Raw genomic sequence first — 13963 nt, 5'->3', positions numbered from 1 at the left:
CAGACATGCTGAATTATAGATACCAAGTTGGGAATGTGTATACATACCTGATTTGACTTGGGGAAAGGTTGAGAGGGAGGCAGATATTTGGTATTGACATGTATGTGACAGTAAAGCCACAAAACTGAGCTTCCCGTGGAGTGAAGGCACAGAGGCAGAGCACCCGGGCCTGGTGCCCCAGCACTGGAGAAGAGAAGCCGCGAGAGACACGTCCAAGAGAGCGTGTCCGTGAGGTAGGAAGGCTTGGCGTTCATTTACTCTTCATTCTCTTCAAATCTGAATTCATGACAACCCTCAGCCCTGATTTCTTTAAACTGTAAGTGATGTTCCTGGTCAGCCCTCCCGGGCTGCAGGGGATGTGATGTCCGCCCTTCATAAATGACCATTCGTTGATCCCTTCTTTGAAGGTAACTTGGGCATACGATCTGTTTCTTTAATCTGATGTTGTGGTCTTCACCTTTATGGCCCCTCAGCACCGTCCCTTGTGTCAACCCATTATGTGTCCAAATTGTATACTGCATCAGAGGATGCAGAACGAGAGGCCACAGCAGTGAGGCGTCATTCAGATCAGAACACAGTCTGGCAGAGCCCCAGGGCAGGGGGCGGTTCACTCTTCTGTACAGTGCTGGCTGCCTTGCTGTGAGAAAACCAGGTGGGCTGTACTTGGCAGTACTCTGATCAGATTGTCATAAATATGTGGATAATTTTTAGTAAGGTCATTCAGAGATGAACAGGGCGATTATAAATGCACTTATGGTGAGGAAGTTCAAATGAAAACCCAAAAGTTGAGTTGCCTGGCCGGCTCAGTCGGTTAATTGTCTTTGGCTCAGGTCATGATCCCATGGTCCTGGGATCAAGTCCTGCATCGGGGTCCCTGTTGGGTGGGGAGTCTACTCTCTTTGTGTGCTCTCCTTTCTCTCTCTGACAAAAACAAAACAAAACAAAAAAACCTTAAACCTGGAAGTTGAAAATCACCACTTCAAAAATTGCCTGGCATATTGTTTGCAGGTAGTAAGAGGCTCAAACAGGGAGGAAATATTCTACCTGCTGAAGGTAAAGGATTTCCTGATGGGATAAGTAGGTGTGAAAGCATTCCGTTCTACTGTGGCCCCACCATGGGTGTTTCTTAGTTAGAAGGAAGGGAAGGGGCATGGTGGTCTGCCAGTGTGGTCCCTGAAGTCTGAGGCCACCTGGCTGCTGCCTTAGCTGTCCCGGTGTGGTCACGATGCTCTGAAACTGGGCCAAAGCTTCGCGGGTTCAGAATGTTTTATCTTTGTCCTTGGAGTCGATGCAGTTTCATAGAGTGAAATCATTAACCAGCCTTCTAAGAAAAATTGGTATCTGGTGTATTTACCATGAGAAGACAGCATCTCCAGCGGAGCGGAGTGTTCTTGCTGGGTGGTGACATGTCTTCTTCCTGCACAGGGAAGCCACAGCGCCGCAGAGGAAGCTGCCTTTATAACTGGAAGGCTGTCTTTGCACCAGAGGGTGGAATTGGAATAAGAGAAATGAATTGGATGGTCTTATCGATTGGTGTTATGGGCAGCGTTGAGATCTTGGCTTCCTTTTTTTTCTTTTTTTAAATGATTTTATTTATTTATTTGACAGAGATCTCAAGTAGACAGGCAGGCAGAGAGAGGAAGGGAAGCAGGATCCCCTCTGAGCAGAGAGCCCAATGCCGGGGCTCCCAGGACACTGGGATCATGACCTGAGCCGAAGGCAGAGGCTTTAACCTACTGAGCCACCCAGGCGCCCCACTTGGCTTCCTTTTATGTCGCTCTGGGTCATCTCGCTTAATATTAATCCTTCTTTTAACAGACAGTCACTATGGTTGCAGTACTGGTGTTTGGGGTCTCCTCAGACACCCACTTAGGGCAGCTGGTTAGGGTATTCTAATTATTTAGGGGACAGCTTTCTCCTGACCATGGGTACCATCACCACACAGTTACACCTAAGAAAGAAACTTGCCATTTGCAGCCCAACTTTGACCTTGTTCATTATATTTAAGCTAGCAAAAATGTGGCTCTCCCCCTTTTCTTTTATTGTGGTAAAATATAATAAAATGCAGCATTTTAACAGATTTGAAGTGTACGGTTCTGTGGCATTCGTTACATTTATATTGTTGTGCAACTGGCAAAGTCAGTTGGTGAAATTTGTCATAGGGTCAGGTCCAGGAAATGAAAGAGGGAAACAGTTGCTATGCTGGGGAGGGGCCCAATTTAGGGCCAGAAGCTTCAGTTCTGGGCCCCCACTGCAGGACGCAGTGATAAATCTACGTTATTATTATTATTTTTTTTGGTGTGTGGCAGGAGGGTAACAACCATGCTGTCTGTGACAAGAATGCCATGAGAAGCAAATGGAACAGTGTCTGGGCGACACTGAACACCAAACACCAAGGCACGGGACTTGGTGAGGAGCTAGTTTTCAGAACAATTGTCAGACATTTTTCTAACAGAGGGGAAGATGGGGTGCGAGTTCTAAGGCAACCTCCTTTTTGTGTCTGGCATTTTCAAGAAATTCACATAGCCTTATGGGTGAACACATCCCTCCCCACTTCCACAGGTGAAAAGTAAAATGAATCTTTTCTCCTTTCTTTCATATATACGCAGAGAGCTGAGCAGAGAGCCCAATGCTGGGGCTCGATCCCAGGACCCTGAGATCATGACCTGAGCCAAAGGCAGCTGCGGCTTAACCCACTGAGCCACCCAGGCGCCCCTGTTTTAGTCCTTTTATATCTCCCCCACCGCCCTCACATTTACCTCTCTAGGCACTGGTTGTGATTTATCATGCTTGTGGAAATAAAGTTGGTTGCAACTATCCCTTTTCAAAGTAGAAAAAATAATTACTATAAAATCTATCAATACATTGCATGTAGTTGAGAGTAATTGTTCAGGGGCATAGATATGTTAGGTTGCTATGTAAAATGTGTTTCTGCAGGTAATCCATTTGGAATTCTTTTCAGTGTCTCTGTGAGATGAGGCTCTAATTTAGTTTTCCCCCTACACACATCAGTTTTCCCTACACTGTTGAATACTGTCTCCTACGGACTGAATTTTTGTCCTGAAATTCCTGTGTCGAAACCCTAATTCCTGATGTGATGGTATTTGGAGGTGGGGCCTTTGGGAGCTAATCAAGTCAGGAAAGTGAAGCCCTTGTGGTGGGATTAGTGCCTTTATAGAGAAGACCCGAGAGAGCTTGCTCCCTCTCTCTGCTTTCTCCATGTGAGGACACACGGAGGACGGCCACTCGCAGGCCGGGAAGCGGGTCCTCATCACGCACCAGATCTGCCGGCACCTTCATCACGGACTTCCAGCCTTCAGAACCGTGAGTGTCATTTGTCATCTAAGCCCCCCCCAGTCTGTGGTAGTTTGCTACAGCAGCCCGAACGCACTAACACTCTCTCCCGTAGACCCGTGCTCCAGCCGTCAGTCTGTCTCAGTGCCATCCGCTCAGTCCACTCCCCTCTCTTGGGTCGGGACTCAATAGTTTGAACTATTGTAGCTTTACAGTTAATTTTATTTTATTTTTGGTATTTTTATTCCTACATATTTCCTAAATCTTTGTTTACCTTTTCATTCTTCCATATTATTAAGGAAGGATTCTTTGGTTGTAAGAAACAAAAATTTAACCGGAGGCAGCTTAAGCGAAACAGGTGTATTAAAAGTCCAAGGCATCTCTGCACACAGGCCGAGCCAGCTGGACCTCGGGGAGGGACTGCAGGTGGCAGGGGCAAGAACCTCCAGCGTCTTCGTGAGGTCCCTTACGTGCCGCCCTCTGCTGCCTCAGAGTCTCTCCGTCGTTTGGCTGCCTGACAGGGCCCACGTTGTGATGTTACAATCCAGGCACTGATGACCCTCAGGAGAGCTGGATATTCTCTGCCTCCCCAGCTCCACTCTCCGGCTTTCTCCATCTGCTCTGTGCCCTGGGAGGCTGAGTTTTACACATCACATCAGCCTGGCTCCTGGGCGGGCAGCTGGTTGGCATCGGTGATGGGCGTCTGGGCCAGGAGGGCGATGTTGATTTGCCTGGGGCTGGTGAGCTCCTCACCTCGCTCTGGGGTAGCAAGGGCTTAGCTCTACCCAGAGGCCGGTGACAGTCACCTTTCTTTGCTCCTCTGCTGACTGCAGTTTAAAGTTCGATTTGCTTTCTTTGCCTTGTCTTAGAATGCCTCCCCCTCCCCGGCCAATTTCTCCTAACTCGGGCCACACCATTGTAAGCAGCCCCGTGATGAAACTCTTCAGATACTCTCGGAGTGTGCCCCTGTTTTCCGTAGGGAGCCTGAGCCGGTCAGGATTGCCGGGTCACATCCAACCACCCAGCGCCATATGGGTGCCTTCGAGGAGCCCACCTCAGTTAAGGCAGGTGCGGGGGGCAGTCTTCTGCCCAAAGCCAGGTTCATTGTGAGCTGAGCTGTTGTCTTGCTCATGAGAGTTTAAGCATTTAAAAAATATATTTAACAAGTTTTAAGTTGTGGTTGGATATACAGAGTATGAAATTTACCACTTGAACCATTTAAGTACACAGTACGGTGTCAGGAAGTATATTCACAACTGCGCGACGATCACCGTGGCCATCCGTCTCCAGAACCATTTCATCTTCTCAAATTGCCACTCTTCACGCATTCAACACGGACTCATCTCCCCTTCCCCGTAGCCTCTGGCAACCACTGTTCTCCCTCCAGCCTTTGAGTTTGATGACTCTAGGCACCTCATTAAAAAATAAATCTTAATTCGACAAGTAACACAAATACATTCTTATAAGAAAGGATGAAAACATTAGGTATAAGGCTAAACTAAACGGGCCCACCACCTTGGCTCCCTCTGTCACCACTTGCAATGGTTACGTGCAGAGGGGAGTGTGGTTATTTTAGGTTAAAAGAAGCTTGAGTTCCTCCAAGTTTTTTTTTTTAAACAATGTATTTATTTTAGAGTGAGAGAGAGCGTGAGCACACACCAGTGGGCGAAGGGGCACACAAGCAGGGGGAGGGGCAGAGGAAGAGAATCTGGAGCAGGCTCCCCAGTGAGCGCAGAGTCCAGTCGGGCCTTGATCTCATGACCCTGAGATCATGACCTGAGCTGAAACCAAGAGTCAGTTGCTTACCTCAGTGGGTTACACTGAGCCACCTAGGGCACCCAAGTCTTTTCCTATGCTTTTGGGTACATTCAGGTGTGCTCTTAGGAAATAAATAGTTTCTTCTTTTCTCATGTAAATGGAATCATACTGTATTCTGCAACTTGAACTCACTCTTCCTAGCCAGCGTATCTTGGAGGACTTTCCAAGTTAGTAAGATAGAACTGCCTCATTCCTTCAAACTGCATCAGGACCAGCTGGTGGGGCTTGGAATAGACCAGTACATTAGGAGAACTGATTTCATTTTGAAAGATTCTAACATTAAAATTTATTTTTCCCATTTGATAGGAATATCACATGATGATTGTGAATTTTTAAAATTGGGAAATGGTGGTTCTTGCTTCTACCTCCTCAGGCTAGGGTCATTGCATTGGAAGAAATGACCTAATTGCTCCTTAAGGAGTGGGTGTGGCTGAACATCCCAGTTTGGGCAAAGTAAACAAGATTTGTGTGTTTGTTTAGGACTCCAATAGGCTAGGGAGGGACTGGGCTTCTGCACAGGTGAGTGTCTTCAATGGGAAGGGTTTTTTTGTTTTTGTTTGGTTTTTTGGTCTCTCTTCTTCCCCAGATGGATGTTTAGTGGCGTTGAAGTTCCCTGGGATTGCTGCTTCCCGCACTTAAAATTTGGGGGCAGGGATGAGTAGGGAGAGACTATGGAAAAACTAACTAGAAAACAAGTAGAATAAAGTAAGAGCCATTTCCTTTCATAAGAGAGGTGCCGTGGAAGTCATGAAAAGGGGGCGACAAACTTTTCCCAATCAGGAATCAGAATCAGACTTTACTACACTGACCGTGGCCTGAGGGAAGGTCTTTTAGGAAGCAAGAACAACGAAAGCGAGCAGCAAATAGATGCTTATTAGGTGCGTTCTAGAAACTTCCAATGTGAACACCTTAGGCCTGAGATCCTTGATCAGTGAAGTGTGGGAGACTATCCACTTTTAAGAAACCAAAATGAGTTTTGATGACCAGAGAGCCTATGGCAAAATTTTCCCAACACATGGTGCACATGTGTGTTGCTTATTGCCCTGGCTTGACTCTGCTGAGCCCAGCGAGTGCATTTAGAACCAGAGCATTGCATTTTCTCCCATCCTCACCAGGCCTTGTCCGGTTGCCCTGGTACGTTCTCAGCTTAGAAGGACAACATCAGTATAAAAACAACCACTAGGTGCCATCCTTGCTTTGTGCAAATTGCCCAGCTCTCTTTTCTGGGGTCCAGGTCCAGAAACAGAGCCCGAGGGTCTCAAACCCAGCAACGTGCATTGCGAGAGGGACCCAGACGTGAACCCGAATTTAGAGGAGGTTGAGTCTCCAGCTGGTTGGCCCCTCCGGACAGTGGCCATGGAGTAGGCAGCTGGTCTGTCAACTAGCTTCTCAGACCTGCCTGCAGCATGCCACCCCACCCCACCCCTGCCAGGCCCCCCATGGGACCACAAGCGCCAGCCTGACAAAATGGCCAGCTGCCAGGAAAAGCAGCAGTCTGTGGGAGTCGCTCAGTTTAGGAAGTTTGAATGGATGCTTCCCTTTCTCCATTTCCTCACAAAGTAATAATGATAAAGCCACAATCAGAAAAATCACACAGACATACACCAACAGTATTCGTCTGCCCTACAGAACCTTGTCCATGGAAGCATGATTTTACACTATGGTAGTGATGGAAGGGGTGTAGAATTTTTTCCCACTTCTTTTCCCAACTTATAAAAATTTCAAATATACAGAAAAGCTGAAAGAATAGTATAATTATTTGTACGTACACCGGTTACATTAAACCATTGTTAATATTATATTTTGCATCCTCTATATTTGTGGGCATGTTTAGTTTTGCTCATCTTTCAGAAAGTAAACTGGAGATGTCACAACACTTCTAAATACTTCATTGTGAAGTTCCTAAAAATTGTGACGGCCAACATAATCACAATACCAATATTACACCCCCAAAAATCAAACAGTAATTCCCTAATGTTGTCTGATGTCTGGTTCATATTCAATTTTTTCCGACTGTTCCCTCAATGCCTTTTACTTATTTCCTTTTACTTTTTTTTTAATAGCTGTCTTTTTTTTCAAGCCAGGATCTAGTCAAGGTTAGCTCATTGGATCTGGTTAAGTCTTCTTTGGTTACTCTTGCTCTAGAACAGTCTCTTTCCCTTTCCCTCTTTAGTTTTTCTCTGATATCAACACATTGAAGCAACCAGGCCAGTTGTCTTGTAGACTGAGCCACACGCTGGATTTGATTGTTTCTCTGTTGTAGGTATAACTCATTCTTCTAAACTCTGTGTTTTCTATAATCTGGATGTTACATCTTGGTACCATCCAATAGAATTTTCAGTGATGATGGAAATGTTCTCTGCGATACCCAGTATGGTTGTCACTAGAGAGAATGGGGTCATCAAACAATTAAAATTTATTCAGCATGGCTGAATAATTGAATTTTAGATTTTATTTAATATTCATTCATTTATTTGAAATAACTACATGTGGCTAATGGCTATGGCATGGAACAGCACAGATCTTAAGACTTAGTCAGATTTGGGTTTCCTATATATATATATTTTTAAGATTTTTATTTATTTATTTGACAGAGATCACAAGTAGGCAGAGAAGCAGGCAGAGAGAGAGAGGGGGAAGTAGGCTCCCTGCCGAACAGACAGTCTGACGTGGGGCTCAATCCCAGGACCCTGGGATCATGACCTGAGCTGAAGGCAGAGGCTTTAATCCTGAGCCACCCAGGTGCCCCTGGGTTTCCTAGTTTTGATTAGACATCAAAGATGACACTGTATACTTCATACTGTAACACATCCGGAGGTGAGATAATGACACACGGTCTTACAAGTAGTGAGGCTAGCTAAAAAAAAAAAAAAAAAAAAGGAAAACCAAACCTTTATTGAGGTATAATTTACAATCTATAAAAGCATACATTTTAAGCATATAGGTCAATGGGTTTCAACAGGTATTTACACCTGTATAACTGCGGCATGATCCAGATAGAGGAAATTTCCATCAACCCCAAAATTTCCCTGGTGCATCTTCTTAGTTAATCCCAAATGTCTCCCTCCCTGTAAGTCTGAGGCCACCAGTGATAGGCTCTCTGTCACTGTGGAATAGATACCTTTCCAAGAGCTTCATGTAAGTAAAATCATGTAAACGTTCTGTTTCAGTTCTGAGTCTCCAATGAAGGCTACTCAACACAATGTTTTTGAGATTCATTGATGTTGCACGAATCTATAGTTTGTTTTCTTTATTTCTGAGTGCTGTTCCATTGCATGGGTACATGACAATTTGTTTTTCTTTTCTGTTAATAGAGATTTGGGTTGTTTCTGGTTTAGCATTAAAAGCCAAACTTTCCCTTTACTGCAACCCACAAATTTTGGTAGGCTGTATTTTCATTTTTATTCAGTATAAAACATTCTCTAATTTTTCTTTTCTCTTGTGAGTTCTCCTTTGACTCATGGATAATTTAGATGTGTGATTTTTAATTTCCATATATTTGGGGCTTTCCTGGGGATTTTTTTTTTTTAAGATTTTATTTATTTATTTGACAGACAGAGAGCACAAGTTGACAGAGAGGCAGGCAGAGAGAGATGAGGAAGCAGGCTCCCTGCTGAGCAGAGAGCCTGACTCGGGGCTCGATCTTAGGACCCTGGGATCACGACCTGAGCCGAAGGCAGAGGCTTTAACCCACTGAGCCACCCAGGTGCCCCTCCTGAGGATCTTTCAACTATTGCTTTCTTTCTTTCTTTTTAAGATTTTATTTATTTGACAGAGATCACAATTAGGCAGAGGGGCAGGCAGAGAGATGAAGGGAAGCAGGGCTCCCTGCTGAGCAGAGAGCCCGATGCAGGGCTTGATCCCAGGATCCTGGGATCATGACCTGAGCCAAAGGCAGTGGCTTTAATCCACTGAGCCATCCAGGCATGCCTCTACTATTACTTTCTAACTTAATTTTGTTGTGGTAAGAGAACACTTACTGAGGCTTATTTTATGGCCCAGTACAAAATTTATCTATCTCAGTGGAAGTTTCTTATGCATTTGAAAAGAATGGGTATTTGCTATTGTTGGGTAGAGTGTTCTGTAAATATCAGTTAGGCTGGGACACCTCAGTGGCACAGTCGGTTGGTTTAGTGCCAAACTCAGCTCAGGTCATGATCTCAAGTTCATGAAGTTAAAGTTGTGAGATTGAACCCTGCATCAGTCTCCCCATTCAGCATGGAGGCTGCTTGAGATTCTCCCTCTCCCTCTGCCCCTCCCACTGGTGCACACTCTCTTCCAAATAAATAAATAAATCTTTTAAAAATATATCAATTAGGTCAAGTTTTTTGATGGTATTTTTCAGGTTTTCTACTTTTTGCATCTACTTATTCTATCAATTATTGAAAGGAGTCTATTCAACTATACATGTGATTATGTTCTCCCAGTTTTTGCTTCATGTATTTTCAGCTTTGTTATTCACATTTAAGATTGCTATATCTTCTGGATGAATGGACTGTTTTGTCATTGTGAAATGTCTCTCCGTCTCTCACAGCTGGTGACATTTCTTGTCCTAATGTCTATTTTGTCTGATTTTAACATAGCCCCTTTAATTTCCTTATGCTTATTCTGTGCATGATAGAAATCTTTTCCCATCCTTTTACTTTTCACCTACCTATGTCTTGAAGTACTTTTCCTAAAAGATTTATTTATTTTAGACAGACAGAGCAAGCAGGGGGAGGGGCAAAGGGAGAGGGAGCGAAATACTCCCGAAGCAGACTCCCTGCAGGGTGCACAGCCCAACTTGGCTCTAACTCAGGACCCTGAGATCATGACCTGAGCTGAAACAAAGAGCCAGCCACTTAACCAACTGAGCCACCCTGGTGCCCCACAACTATCTGTGCTTTAAATTTGAAAATGTATGTCTTCGAGGCAGCGTGTAGTTGGGTCTTGTTTTTGCCCAGTCTCTCTCTTCCTTTTGATCTCAGTGTTTAGATGATGCCCATTTACCATGGTAATCTGTATGACCGGGGTTAAGTGTACCATTTTGCTAGTAGTTTTCTATTTATTTCCTTTGCTCTTTGTTCTCTCTTTCTCCCACTTTTGTGACTTTTGGTTGAATAGTTTTAAAAATAACACTCTTCCTACTCTACTTCTTTGTTTGTTTGTTTGTTTTACTGATGGCTCTAGGTTTCCATATGCATCACAATATGCGTGACCTTTAGGAGTCCCAACTGAATGCTCCTGAGTTACCAACAAAGACTCTGCTTGTTGACGAGGTGGAACTTAAATGCTGTGTAAGTTCTGGGACCTGCTCTGCTCACTGTTTCTTGGTAGCTCTCCGTCTGACCTCCTGGGATTGCACTCTACACCTGAGCCTCTTGGTATTCAATAGACTCAAGGGCATGCCTGGGCAGAATTTGAAGCAGCTTTTCTACCTACATCTCTCTCCACCAGAACTGTCTTGCAACTTCTGGCTGCCTCAGCTTCTCTGAACCCCCATCTCCATAACCACAACACGGCCAGATTGGGGTTCCCTTTCCCCACTCTGTGGTCTCAAGGTGCCTCCAAGCAGAAAGCTAGGATTCCTTCAGGCCGTCCTACTTCCGTTTCCTTTCCCAGAGGATTCACAGTGCTGCCTGTTGTCCAGTGTCGGAAAATAATTGTTTCATATATTTTGTCTGTTTTTCTAATTGTTTACTGTGGGAGGATAAATCTGGTCTATGTTAGTCCATCATGTTAGAAGGAGAAGTCTCATTTAACCTTTGATTATTGATCTTTTTTATGTGGCTACATAGTCTTTATTATAGTAATTTAAAAATGCATATAAATAATCTATGTTCATTTGTAGAAAACCTTGAAATACCAATTGAAGTAAAAATCATCCATAATCCCTCCATCATGGAGGAAGCAGAGGTATTGTTTTAGCATATATCCTTCCAGACTTTTCTATGTGCATATGTATCTATAAATATAAAAATAAGACCATACTATCCCCACCACAGCGATGGTTTATAACAGCTGGCTACTCCCCAAGAGCGCCAGAGAAATGGTGTCTGCGTTATGACAGCTCATGAGTTTCACAGGAGAGCCCTACTGCATCTCAGAGGCATTTGCAAGACTCTGGACTTGAGAAATTTCACGTGTAGAAGAAAACCATCTTTATTTTTAAAGTCTGCAAATTTGCAAATGTAAAATTTCACAAGAGGAAGACTAATTTAATGGAGCTGGGGGAGAGAAGTCATAGGTTTGACGTTGCACTGTTGGGCCCCCACGGGGCTTGTCCTCAAATGTATGGTTTGAGTGGGCAAAGACAGAGAACTTTTTTTAGGGATTGTCAGATTTCAAGAAATTTGTCCAAGTCTGGACTGTTTATCAATCTGGATTATTTATTTATTGATTTATTTTTAGAGTACGTCATTATTTTGTGATGTAGTGTTCAACGATTCATTAGTTGTGTACGACACCCAGTGCTCATCACCACACACGTCCTCCTTAGTACCCATGACTCAGTTTCCCCATCCCCTCAAACCCTCCCTTCTGTAACCCTCAGTTTGTTTCCCGGAGTCCAGAGTCTCTTGGTTTTTCTCCCTCCCTGATTTCTTCCCCTACAGTTTTCCCTCCCTTTCCCTGTGGTGCTCCACACTTTTCCTTATGGTCCACAAGTAAGTGAAACCATATGATAATTGACTTTCTCTGTTTGACATACTTCACTCAGCATCATCTCCTCCAGTCCCCTCCCTGTTGATGCAAATGGTGGGTGTTCTTCCTTTCTGATGGCTGCATAATATTCTATTGTATTTATGGACCGCATCTTCTTTATCCATTGGTCTAGTGAAGGGCATCTCCACTTCTTCCTCAATGTGGATCTTTTAGAGTTAGAAATAAAACAGGTCCTGCTGCTTAAGAACTATATGCATAAAATCTCTGTGACCTACGCGGGCCCTCCTCAAGGCAGCCATTGCCTGGCCCAGCGTTCCTTTTCCTCTAGAGAAATCGAGTCCTGCAAAAGCTCTGGAGTAGTGCGGGGGACCCAGGCCCCTGGCAAGCCCTTACCTTCCCTGAGTATCGTGCCCTCATCCACAAAGGGAAGGTGAATGCAGCTCTGAAGGCAGCAGAGAAGATGCAGTTAAATAAAGTTGCTAGTGTGTCCTGTGGCCCGGTGTTCAGTAAACCCTCAGAGAGGTTATAAAACTCTTCAGACCACAGAGCAGCAGGGCGTCAAGTACCATATCACTTCTGACCCGGAGTACATTTGTTCCCCCATCTTCATCTGTGGTCCAATTAGAGACTCTCTTTTCAAAGAGTTGAATAGTTATTTTTGCCCATAACACTGCAAATGCCCTATGTGGTCACTTGGCGTCCATTCTCTGAGACGCACTGGGCTGTCATAGATGTTCTCTTTCTGGTTCTCTCCATCACTTTGCTGACTCTGTCTTCCCCCATAGCCCGCTCCCCCCCGCCCCCCGAGTCTCCCTTTTTCTCAGTGGGTCTATCTGGTGGAGATGAGGCCATCTTTGTCCTTTTTACCTTTGCCCTCCTCCTCTAAGTGGTACACGTCCCAAGGAAAGTGTGTCCACTGGATGTGTTTCCTAGGAGCCTCCCCACCCCCCTGCCTCCCCCACCCCCCAGTGACCCGCAGAGTCCTTGGAGAGTTATTGCTTCAGCAGTGGTCCTGGGCAGCGTTTCAGAGGGTGCCCCCAACAGGCTCACCCTGCCTTTGGGGTGGATGAGGCCAACTTCCAGTGGTTGGGGAAGCTCCAACAAGACCAGCACACAGGCTATTTGCTCTTTGATCTCAGCAAAAGAATGTGCCATTCCTGTATGCAGCAAGAATGACAAGTGTCTACCTGGGTTTCAGGAAGCATCAGGATACTCTGTGCACAGAGAGGACTCAGAAGAGTCTAACTGGGCTTGAGGAGTTTTGTAAGGTTTGCAATGCACGGAACTCTACGTTCAGGCCTTAAGATTTGCCAGGCACCCTCCAGTTCTGGTTTTAGCCCCTTGAAAGCTGAATAGGTTGGGTCTGATTGCCTGACCGGATATGGGATAGAGCAGGGGGTGCTACAGAGGACTCAGAGGCGGGAGATCTTGGGCTAGGGTGGGCACCTGTCCCAACTGCAGAAGTTGGAAGCTGCAGCCTTTCTGTGGCTGGCAAGGCAGGACATGGGGCAGATGAGGATTCTAGAAGAGTAGAGTCCCAAGGAGACTTGGATTATTAATGTTAATGGGTTCTTCTTCTTCTTCTTCTTTTTTTTTTTTTTTTTAAAGATTTTGTTTATTTATTTGACAGAGACACAGTGAGAGGGAACACAAGCAGGAGGAGTGAGAGAGGAAGAAGGAGACTCTCTGCTGAGCAGGGAGCCCGATGTGGGGCTCGATCCCAGGACCCCGGGATCATGACCTGAGCTGAAGGCAGACGCTTAACGACTGAGCCACCCACGTGCCCCTAATTGGTTCTTGTACCCATAACATTTTGGTAAATAAAACCAAATGAGCAGAAAACATAAAAACAGGAAGTTTTGAAACCAGGTAGACCTCTTTTGAATCCAGACTCTTGTGGCTCTGAGATCTTTGACAAGTGACTTTCTGCTTAGGTTCCTTATCTTTCTTGCAGAATTAGAAGCCATTATGTGAGAACCAGTGTGACTGCTTTGACACAAAGTAGGTGATTAGTGGATGCTAATTTCCTTTCTTTTTCTCTTCCCTAAATTTGGATTAGCTTTGACTTAAGCAGGGAAAATATCTTTATTCCCATGTTAGAGATGAGAAAATGGGGAACAGAGACATGCACTGATCTGCACGAGGCCACAGGGCAAGCTGGGTCTGGGTCCCCGAAGTCCTGGACAGTACAAGAGACCTGTGAGGAAAC

This window comes from Mustela putorius, unplaced genomic scaffold (genome assembly GCF_011764305.1).
Source record: "Mustela putorius furo isolate JIRA1106 unplaced genomic scaffold, ASM1176430v1.1 tig00537293_pilon_pilon_pilon, whole genome shotgun sequence".
Lineage (NCBI taxonomy): Eukaryota > Metazoa > Chordata > Mammalia > Carnivora > Mustelidae > Mustela > Mustela putorius.
The sequence above is the reverse complement of the archived record's forward strand: the minus strand, read 5'-3'. Positions refer to the sequence as shown.